Consider the following 11,631-nt stretch of genomic DNA (forward strand, 5'->3'; position numbering starts at 1 on the left):
CAAGTTTTAACGTTCGTGAATCACCGATCAACTTGGGTGGTCAATTGTCTATATGAAACCTATTTCAATTAATCAAGTCTTAACAAGTTTGATTGCTTAACATGTTGGAAACACTTAATCATGTAAATAACAATTTCATTTAATATATATATAAACATAGAAAAGTTCGGGTCACTACAGTACCTACCCGTTAAATAAATTTCGTCCCGAAATTTTAAGCAGTTGGAGGTGTTGACGTATCTTCTGGAAATAAATGCGGGTATTTCTTCTTCATCTGATCTTCACGCTCCCAAGTGAACTCGGGTCCTCTACGAGCATTCCATCGAACCTTAACAATCGGTATCTTGTTTTGTTTAAGTCTCTTAACCTCACGATCCATTATTTCGACGGGTTCTTCAATGAATTGAAGTTTTTCATTGATTTGGATTTCGTCCAACGGAATAGTGAGATCTTCTTTAGCAAAACATTTCTTCAAATTTGAGACGTGGAAAGTGTTATGTACAGCCGCGAGTTGTTGAGGTAGCTCCAGTTGGTAAGCTACTGGTCCGACACGATCTATAATCTTGAATGGTCCAATGTACCTTGGATTTAGTTTCCCCCGTTTACCAAATCGAACAACGCCTTTCCAAGGTGAAACCTTAAGCATGACCATTTCTCCAATTTCAAACTCTATATCTTTTCTTTTACTGTCCGCGTAGCTCTTTTGTCGACTCTGGGCGATTTTCAATCTTTGTTGAATTTGGATGATTTTCTCGGTAGTTTCTTGTATTATCTCCGGACCTGTAATCTGTCTATCCCCCACTTCACTCCAACAAATCGAAGACCTGCACTTTCTACCATAAAGTGCTTCAAATGGCGCCATCTCAATGCTTGAATGGTAGCTGTTGTTGTAGGAAAATTCTGCTAACGGTAGATGTCGATCCCAACTGTTTCCGAAATCAATAACACAAGCTCGTAGCATGTCTTCAAACATTTGTATCGTCCTTTCGCTCTGCCCATCAGTTTGTGGATGATAGGCAGTACTCATGTCTAGACGAGTTCCCAATGCTTGCTGTAATGTCTGCCAGAATCTTGAAATAAATCTGTCATCCCTATCAGAGATAATAGAGATTGGTATTCCATGTCTGGAGACGACTTCCTTCAAATACAGTCGTGCTAACTTCTCCATCTTGTCATCTTCTCTTATTGGCAGGAAGTGTGCTGACTTGGTGAGACGATTAACTATTACCCAAATAGTATCATAACCACTTGCAGTCCTTGGCAATTTAGTAATGAAATCCATGGTAATGTTTTCCCATTTCCATTCCGGGATTTCAGGTTATTGTAGTAGACCTGATGGTTTCTGATGTTCAACTTTGACCTTAGAACATGTCAAACATTCTCCTACATATTTAGCAATATCGGCTTTCATACCTGGCCACCAAAAATGTTTCTTAAGATCCTTGTACATCTTCCCCGTTCCAGGATGTATTGAGTATCTGATTTTATGAGCTTCTCTAAGTACCATTTCTCTCATATCTCCAAATTTTGGTACCCAAATTCTTTCAGCCCTATACCGGGTTCTGTCTTCCTGAATATTAAGATGATTCTCCGATCCTTTGGGTATTTCATCCTTTAAATTTCCTTCTTTTAAAACTTCTTGTTGCGCCTCCTTTATTTGAGTAGTAAGGTTAGTGTGAATCATTATATTCATAGATTTTACTCGAATGGGTTCTCTGTCCTTTCTGCTCAAGGCTTCGGCTACCACATTTGCCTTCCCCGGGTGGTAACGAATCTCAAAGTCTTAATCATTCAACAATTCAATCCACCTACGCTGCCTCATATTCAGTTGTTTCTGATTAAATATGTGTTGAAGACTTTTGTGGTCGGTATATATAATACTTTTGACCCCATATAAGTAGTGCCTCCAAGTCTTTAATGCAAAAACAACCGCGCCTAATTCCAAATCATGCGTCGTATAATTTTGCTCGTGAATCTTCAATTGTCTAGACGCATAAGAAATCGCCTTTGTTCGTTGCATTAATACACAACCGAGACCTTGCTTTGATGCGTCACAATAAATCACAAAATCATCATTCCCTTCAGGCAATGACAATATAGGTGCCGTAGTTAGCTTTTTCTTCAATAATTGAAACGCCTTCTCTTGTTCATCCTTCCATTCAAATTTCTTCCCTTTATGCGTTAATGCAGTCAAGGGTTTTGCTATTTTGGAGAAATCTTGGATGAATCTTCTGTAGTAACCAGCCAATCCTAAAAATTGATGTATATGCTTCGGAGTTTTTGGGGTTTCCCACTTTTCAACGGTTTCGATCTTTGCCGGGTCCACCTGGATACCTTCTTTGTTCACTATGTGATCGAGGAATTGAACTTCTTCCAACCAAAATGCACACTTTGAAAACTTAGCGTACAGTTTTTCTTTCCTCAATAATTCTAGCACTTTTCTCAAATGTTCTTCGTGCTCTTGATCATTCTTTGAGTAAATAAGTATGTCATCGATGAAAACAATAATAAACTTGTCAAGATATGGCCCATACACTCGGTTCATAAGGTCCATGAACACAGCTGGTGCGTTAGTCAATCCAAACGGCATAACCATAAACTCGTAATGACCATAACGCGTCCTAAAAGCAGTTTTTGGAATATCATCCTCCTTTACTCGCATTTAATGATATCCAGAACGTAAATCGATCTTCGAATAAACCGACGAGCCTTGTAGTTGATCAAATAAGTCGTCAATTCTCGGCAGTGGATAACGGTTTTTGATGGTAAGTTTGTTCAACTCTCTGTAGTCAATACACAACCTAAATGTACCATCCTTCTTCTTGACAAACAAAACAGGAGCTCCCCATGGTGATGTGCTTGGTCGAATGAAACCACGTTCTAATAGTTCTTGCAGTTGGCTTTGCAGTTCTTTCATCTCGCTGGGTGCGAGTCTATAAGGAGCACGAGCTATTGGTGCAGCTCCTGGTACAAGATCTATTTGAAATTCAACAGATCGATGTGGAGGTAGTCCCGGTAATTCTTTCAGAAATACATCAGGAAATTCTTTTGCGACGGGAACATCATTGATGCTCTTTTCTTCAGTTTGTACTTTTTCGACGTGTGCTAGAACAGCATAGCAACCTTTTCTTATTAGTTTTTGTGCTTTCAAATTACTAATAAGATGTAGCTTCATGTTGCCCTTTTCTCCGTACACCATTAAGGGTTTTCCTTTTTCTCGTATAATGCGAATTGCATTTTTGTAACAAATGATCTCTGCTTTCACTTCTTTCAACCAGTCCATACCGATTATCACATCAAAACTCCCTAACTCTACTGGTATCAAGTCAATCTTAAATATTTCGCTACCCAGTTTAATTTCTCGATTCCGACATATATTATCTGCTGAAATTAATTTACCATTTGCTAATTCGAGTAAAAGTTTACTATCCAACGGCGTCAATGGACAACTTAATTTAGCACAAAAATCTCTACTCATATAGCTTCTATCCGCACCCGAATCAAATAAAACGTAAGCAGATTTATTGTCAATAAGAAACGTACCCGTAACAAGCTCCGGGTCTTCCTGTGCCTCTGCCGCATTAATATTGAAAACTCTTTCGCGGCCTTGTCCATTCGTGTTCTCCTGGTTCGGGCAATTTCTAATAATGTGGCCCGATTTTCCACATTTATAACAAACTACATTGGCATAACTTGCTCCGACACTACTTGCTCTGCCATTACTCGTTCCAACACCATTTGTTCCTTTCGTTCTGTTAACCCCTGGTCCGTAGACCTCACACTTCGCTGCGCTATGACCATTTCTTTTACACTTGTTGCAAAATTTGGTGCAGAACCCCGAGTGATACTTTTCACACCTTTGGCATAGCTGCTTCTGATTGTTGTTGTTGTTGTGGTTGTTATTGTTGTTGGGATGATTGTTGTAGTTGCTGCTGTTGTTGTTGTTGTTGTTGTTGTTGTTGGGCCGTTTGTTGTAGTTGCGATTGATGTTGCGATTGTTGGGATAATTGTTGCGATTATTATTGTAATTGCTGTTGTTGTTGTATTGGTGATTTTTATCACCGTTTTCCTCCCACTTTCTTTTGACTTGCTTCACATTGGCCTCTTCAGCCATCTGTTCTTTAATTCTTTCCTCAATCTAGTTCACTAGTTTGTGAGCCATTCTACATGCCTGTTGTATGGAGGCGGGCTCGTGTGAACTTATATCTTCTTGGATTCTTTCCGGTAATCCTTTCACAAACGCGTCGATCTTCTCTTCCTCATCTTCGAACGCTCCCGGACACAATAGGCACAATTCTGTGAATCGTCTTTCGTACGTGGTAATATCAAATCCTTGGGTTCGTAACCCTCTAAGTTCTGTCTTGAGCTTATTGACCTCGGTTCTGGGACGGTACTTCTCGTTCATCAAGTACTTGAATGCTGACCACGGTAGTGCGTACGCATCATCTTGTCCCACTTGCTCTAGATAGGTATTCCACCATGTTAACGCAGAACCTGTGAAGGTATGCATAGCATACTTCACTTTGTCCTCTTCAGTACACTTACTTATGGCAAACACCGATTCAACCTTCTCGGTCCATCGTTTCAATCCGATCGGTCCCTTGGTTCCATCAAATTCCAAAGGTTTGCAGGCAGTGAATTCTTTGTAGGTGCATCCTACACGATTTCCTGTACTGCTAGATCCAAGGTTATTATTGGTATGTAGTGCAGCCTGTACTGCGGCTATGTTTGAAGCTAGAAAAGTACAGAATTCCTCTTCATTCATATTCACGGTGTGTCGAGTAGTCGGTGCCTTTTCCTTCAAAATAGTCAAATGGAACAAGTTAATCATACAGAATATTAAGAGTAGTTAATAGTATTTCGTAGCATAATATGAACTCATTTATAAAAGATTTTTCTTCATATTAGCGTTTTATAAGTTTAAATTCGGGTAGTACCTACCCGTTAAGTTCATACTTAGTAGCTAATATACAATTCAACTACTACAATTCTATATGAAAAACTGATTATAATAATATTTCGCGTTCAAACTTTTATACAATATTTTACAAACGTACAATACCGCTTATTTTACATAAAGCATGAAATATAGCACACAATAACTTTGATACAAGATAGTTGTGAAGATAATTCTAGCTAGTACACAAGTCGTTCAGCAAAGGCAATAAAGACACGTAATTCATACGTCCAGAAACAAGTCATGCATTCTGGTTTTACTAGGACTACTTCCCATCCTTGGTCTTGTGGAACATAACCATTATGTCCGTTGATAAGACAGCGTGTTGTAACGTCGTCAAAGGGACGAGGGTTACGTAATGACCAACAGTCTCGTAATAACCTAAAAACCTCATTTCTTACCCCAATTACCGACTCCGTCACTTGTGGGAACGTTTTATTTAATAGTTGTAGCCCGATGTTCTTTTTCTCACTTTGGTGAGAAGCGAACATTACTAACCCGTAAGCATAGCATGCTTCTTTATGTTGCATGTTAGCCGCTTTTTCTAAATCATGAAGTCCTATATTCGGATACATTGAGTCAAAATAATTTCTTAACCCGTTGCGTAAAATAGCATTTGGGTTCCCCGCAATATATGCGTCAAAGTAAACACATCGTAACTTATGGGTTTTCCAATGTGATATCCCCCATCTTTCAAACGAAAGTCTCTTATAAACCAAGACATTCTTGGAACGTTCTTCGAATATCTTACAAACTGATTTCGCCGTAAATAGTTGTGCCGAAGAATTCTGACCGACTCTAGACAAGATTTCATCAATCATGTCTCCGGGTAGGTCTCTTAAAATATTGGGTTGTCTATCCATTTTGTGTTTTTATACTGTAAAATAGACAAGAGTTAGATTCATAAAAAAAAAATACTTATTAATACAAGCAATTTTTACATATATCATAAAGCATAAGCACACTATATTACATATATTACACCACACGAATACAACTATCTTATTCCGACTCGCTCGTTTCTTCTTCTTCGGTTTTGGTTTGTTTTGCCAAGTTTCTAGGGATATATGATGTTCCCCTAATACGAGCTGTCGTTTTCCACAACGGTTTAGAAAAACCAGGTGGTTTAGAGGTTCCCGGGTCATTGTTACAACTTAAGGGATTCGGGGGTTGACGATACATATAAAGTTCATCGGGGTTGGAATTAGATTTCTCTATTTTTATGCCCTTTCCCTTATTATTTTCTTTTGCCTTTTTAAATTCAGTTGGGGTAATTTCTATAACATCATCAGAATTCTCGTCGGAATCCGATTCATCAGAGAATTGGTAATCCTCCCAATATTTTGCTTCCTTGGCGGAAACACCATTGACCATAATTAACCTTGGTCGGTTGGTTGAGGATTTTCTTTTACTTAACCGTTTTATTATTTCCCCCACCGGTTCTATTTCCTCCTCCGGTTCCTCCTCTTCCGGTTCTGATTCTTCTTCCGGTTCTGATTCTTCTTCCGGTTCTTCTTCGGGAACTTGTGAATCAGTCCAATATATATTCGACTCTTCGTTATTATTAGGTGAGTCAATGTGATTTGTGCTAGAGGTAGACATCTATCACACAATATCAAACATGTTAAGAGATTAATATATCACATAATATATACATGTTAATAATATATAGTTTCCAACAAAAATGTTAAGCAATCATTTTTAAAGAAAACACGGTCGAAGTCCAGACTCACTAATGCATCCTAACAAACTCGATAAGACACACTAATGCAAATTTTCTGGTTCTCTAAGACCAACGCTCTGATACCAACTGAAATGTCCCGTTCTTATTGATTAAAAACGTTCCATATTAATTGATTTCGTTGCGAGGTTTTGACCTCTATATGAGACGCTTTTCAAAGACTGCATTCATTTTTAAAACAAACCATAACCTTTATTTCATAAATAAAGGTTTAAAAAGCTTTACGTGGATTATCAAATAATGATAATCTAAAATATCCTGTTTACACACGACCATTACATAATGGTTTACAATACAAATATGTTACATCGAAATCAGTTTCTTGAATGCAGTTTTTACACAATATCATACAAACATGAACTCCAAATCTTGTCCTTATTTTAGTATGCAACAGCGAAAGCTCTTAGTATCCACCTGAGAATAAACATGTTTTAAACGTCAACAAAAATGTTGGTGAGTTATAGGTTTAACCTATATATATCAAATCGTAACAATAGACCACAAGATTTCATATTTTAATACACATCCCATACATAGAGATAAAAATCATTCATATGGTGAACACCTGGTAATCGACATTAACAAGATGCATATATAAGAATATCCCCATCATTCTGGGACACCCTTCGGATATGATATAAATTTTGAAGTACTAAAGCATCCGGTACTTTGGATGGGGTTTGTTAGGCCCAATAGATCTATCTTTAGGATTCGCGTCAATTAGGGTGTCTGTTCCCTAATTCTTAGATTATCAGACTTAATAAAAAGGGGCATATTCGATTTCGATAATTCAACCATAGAATGTAGTTTCACGTACTTGTGTCAATTTTGTAAATCATTTATAAAACCTGCATGTATTCTCATCCCAAAAATATAAGATTTTAAAAGTGGGACTATAACTCACTTTCACAGATTTTTACTTCGTCGGGAAGTAAGACTTGGCCACTGGTTGATTCACGAACCTATAACAATATATACATATATATCAAAGTATGTTCAACCTCAAACTATATATATTTTGGAATCAACCTCAACCCTGTATAGCTAACTCCAACATTCACATATAGAGTGTCTATGGTTGTTCCGAAATATATATAGATGTGTCGACATGATAGGTCGAAACATTGTATACGTGTCTATGGTATCTCAAGATTACATAATATACAATACAAGTTGATTAAGTTATGGTTGGAATAGATTTGTTACCAATTTTCACGTAGCTAAAATGAGAAAAATTATCCAATCTTGTTTTACCCATAACTTCTTCATTTTAAATCCGTTTTGAGTGAATCAAATTTCTATGGTTTCATATTGAACTCTATTTTATGAATCTAAATAGAAAAAGTATAGGTTTATAGTCGGAAAAATAAGTTACAAGTCGTTTTTGTAAAGGTAGTCATTTCAGTCGAAAGAACGACGTCTAGATGACCATTTTAGAAAACATACTTCCACTTTGAGTTTAACCATAATTTTTGGATATAGTTTCATGTTCATAATAAAAATCATTTTCCCAGAATAACAACTTTTAAATCAAATTTTATCATAGTTTTTAATTAACTAACCCAAAACAGCCCGCGGTGTTACTACGACGGCGTAAATCCGATTTTACGGTGTTTTTCGTGTTTCTAGGTTTTAAATCATTAAGTTAGCATATCATATAGATATAGAATATATGTTTAGTTGATTTTAAAAGTCAAGTTAGAAGGATTAACTTTTATTTGCGAACAAGTTTAGAATTAACTAAACTATGTTCTAGTGATTACAAGTTTAAACCTTCGAATAAGATAGCTTTATATGTATGAATCGAATGATGTTATGAATATCATTACTACCTCAAGTTCCTTGAATAAACCTACTGGAAATGAGAAAAATAGATCTAGCTTCAAAGGATCCTTGGATGGCTTGAAAGTTCTTGAAGCAGAATCATGACACGAAAACAATTTCAAGTAAGATTTCCACTCGAAATAAGATTGTTATAGTTATAGAAATTGAATTAAAGTTTGAATATGATTATTACCTTGTATTAGAAAGATAACCTACTGTAAGTAACAAAGGTTTCTTGATCTTGGATGATTACTTGGAATGGATTTAGAAAACTTGGAAGTAAACTTGCAATCTTGGAAGTATTCTTGATTTTATGAAACTAGAACTTTTGGAATTTATGAAGAACACTTAGAACTTGAAGATAGAACTTGAGAGAGATCAATTAGATGAAAAAAATTGAAGAATGAAAGTGTTTGTAGGTGTTTTTGGTCGTTGGTGTATGGATTAGATATAAAGGATATGTAATTTTGTTTTCATGTAAATAAGTCATGAATGATTACTCATATTTTTGTAATTTTATGAGATATTTCGTGCTAGTTGCCAAATGATGGTTCCCACATGTGTTAGGTGACTCACATGGGCTGCTAAGAGCTGATCATTGGAGTGTATATACCAATAGTACATACATCTAAAAGCTGTGTATTGTACGAGTACGAATACGGGTGCATACGAGTAGAATTGTTGATGAAACTGAACGAGGATGTAATTGTAAGCATTTTTGTTAAGTAGAAGTATTTTGATAAGTGTCTTTAAGTCTTTAAAAAGTGTATGAATACATATTAAAACACTACATGTATATACATTTTAACTGAGTCGTTAAGTCATCGTTAGTCGTTACATGTAAACGTTGTTTTGAAACCTTTAAGTTAATGATCTTGTTGAATGTTGTTAACCCATTGTTTATTATAACAAATAAGATGTTAAATTGTTATATTATCATGATATTATGATATATAATATATCTTAGTATGATATATATACAGTTAAATGTCGTTACAACGATAATCGTTACATATATGTCTCGTTTCGAAATCATTAAGTTAGTAGTCTTATTTTTACATATGTATTTCATTGTTAATACACTTAATAATATATTTACTTATCATTTAACATAATTAACCAAGTGTATCAATATCTTAATATGATTCATATGTACCTAGTAAGACGTTGTTATAACGATAATCGTTATATATATCGTTTTCGAGTTTCTTAAATTAATAGTCTCATTTTTATGTATATAACTCATTGTTAAAATACCTATTGAGATACATACTTATAATAAAATCATGTTAACTATATATATAACCATATATATGTCATCGTATAGTTTTTACAAGTTTTAACGTTCGTGAATCACCGATCAACTTGGGTGGTCAATTGTCTATATGAAACCTATTTCAATTAATCAAGTCTTAACAAGTTTGATTGCTTAACATGTTGGAAACACTTAATCATGTAAATAACAATTTCATTTAATATATATATAAACATGGAAAAGTTTAGGTCACTACAATTTGATGGGTTCGTAGTCTACTTAATCATTGGAGTCAAGAAGAAGGTGATCCTTTCCGTCAACCGAATTTACCTCTTGGCAAAGAATCTGAAACACTTACCGGTGAACCTATTTGAAACACCATTTTCAGTCTCATTTCTAGAGTATCTCGAAACGATTATATTCTATCCATAATTCTAAACCTTATTCATCCACTCGTTCTGACCGACAATCATCCCGGAACCATAGAAGAAGTCAACGAGCTTCGCGCTCGAGTAATCAATTTGGAAAAATGTAGTGCAAAATGTACCAGCTTCAGCAACATCATCGGCACCAACAGTACCATCAGTAACAGCACCAGTACCATCAACAATCCATGCCTCAACATCTCATTCTGTACCTCGAGTATAATCATCGTTCTATGTATCGTTCTACATCGATTATCTTCGTTCTTCATGACGATTAAGTAATCTCCAAATGTTTTAGAGATTATGTATTCTATATCTAACGGTAAACCAAATGAGTTGAATATCATATTAACTCAATGAATCCATGATTACATCTGAAGAAAATATATATGTATATATGTTTTCATAAAGATTGTAATTAAAAATTCTTTCGTACAAAGTGTTAATTGTGAAAGTATTTTTAACGGGTAGGTAATACCCGAGGAATATTTAGATTTCACATTAATAAGTTACATTGTACATTCTTCGAAGCTGATTCAACAGTCGTTTACTATCCTACTTACATCCACCGATATACAAATCCGTTCACCACAGAATAACCATATTCATCCAATTTCATATTTGGATTTTGATTTATCAGAATTCAACAAGTGGCATAATGAAGAAAACATTTGACAAAATAAAATTTGTTAGAAACAAACAAATTAACTACGAGAAATTTTGTAAGAATCCACGCTAACTGTTCCTAGCTAACTGATTACATTTTATTTATCGCAGTTTATTTATCGCAATTTAATTATCGCAATTTTATTTATCGTCATTTAATTTCTGTTATTTACTTTATGCATTTAATTTATAGTCATTTAAATTCTGTCATTTATTTTACGCACTTTAAATATCGGGACACGTATACAAGGTTTTGACATATCATATCGACGCATCTATATATATTATTTAGAATCACCATAGACACTCTATATGCAGTAATGATCGAGTTCTCTATACAGGGTTGAGGTTGATTCTCAAATAATATCTATAATTTGAGTTGTGATCGAGTCTGAGACCTGTACATGGGTCACGATATGTATTAATTAAATTCGAATATTATGTATTAAATTATTGAACTGCTAACTGTAGACTATCAACTAATAACTATCAACATTGGACAATTAAAAATGAATTAAAATATTGATTATAACATATGAAACTAAACAATTCTTCAAGTTACCATTTGATTTCATCTCAAACCTCATTTGTATCTTGACGATTACAATCTGCGTTCAAACCTTTCATGATTCTTGAAAACACCTCAATCGATAGGATGAATCAACCGCACCTTATCTACGGAAGGAAAGATTTATGCATATAGTAATGCACCTGATAAACTCTCGGCAACTGAGTAAAAGTTTAACACGTAGCCGCGTCAGAT

Source organism: Rutidosis leptorrhynchoides, chromosome 8, assembly GCF_046630445.1.
Source record: "Rutidosis leptorrhynchoides isolate AG116_Rl617_1_P2 chromosome 8, CSIRO_AGI_Rlap_v1, whole genome shotgun sequence".
In the NCBI taxonomy this organism is placed as follows: Eukaryota; Viridiplantae; Streptophyta; class Magnoliopsida; order Asterales; family Asteraceae; genus Rutidosis; species Rutidosis leptorrhynchoides.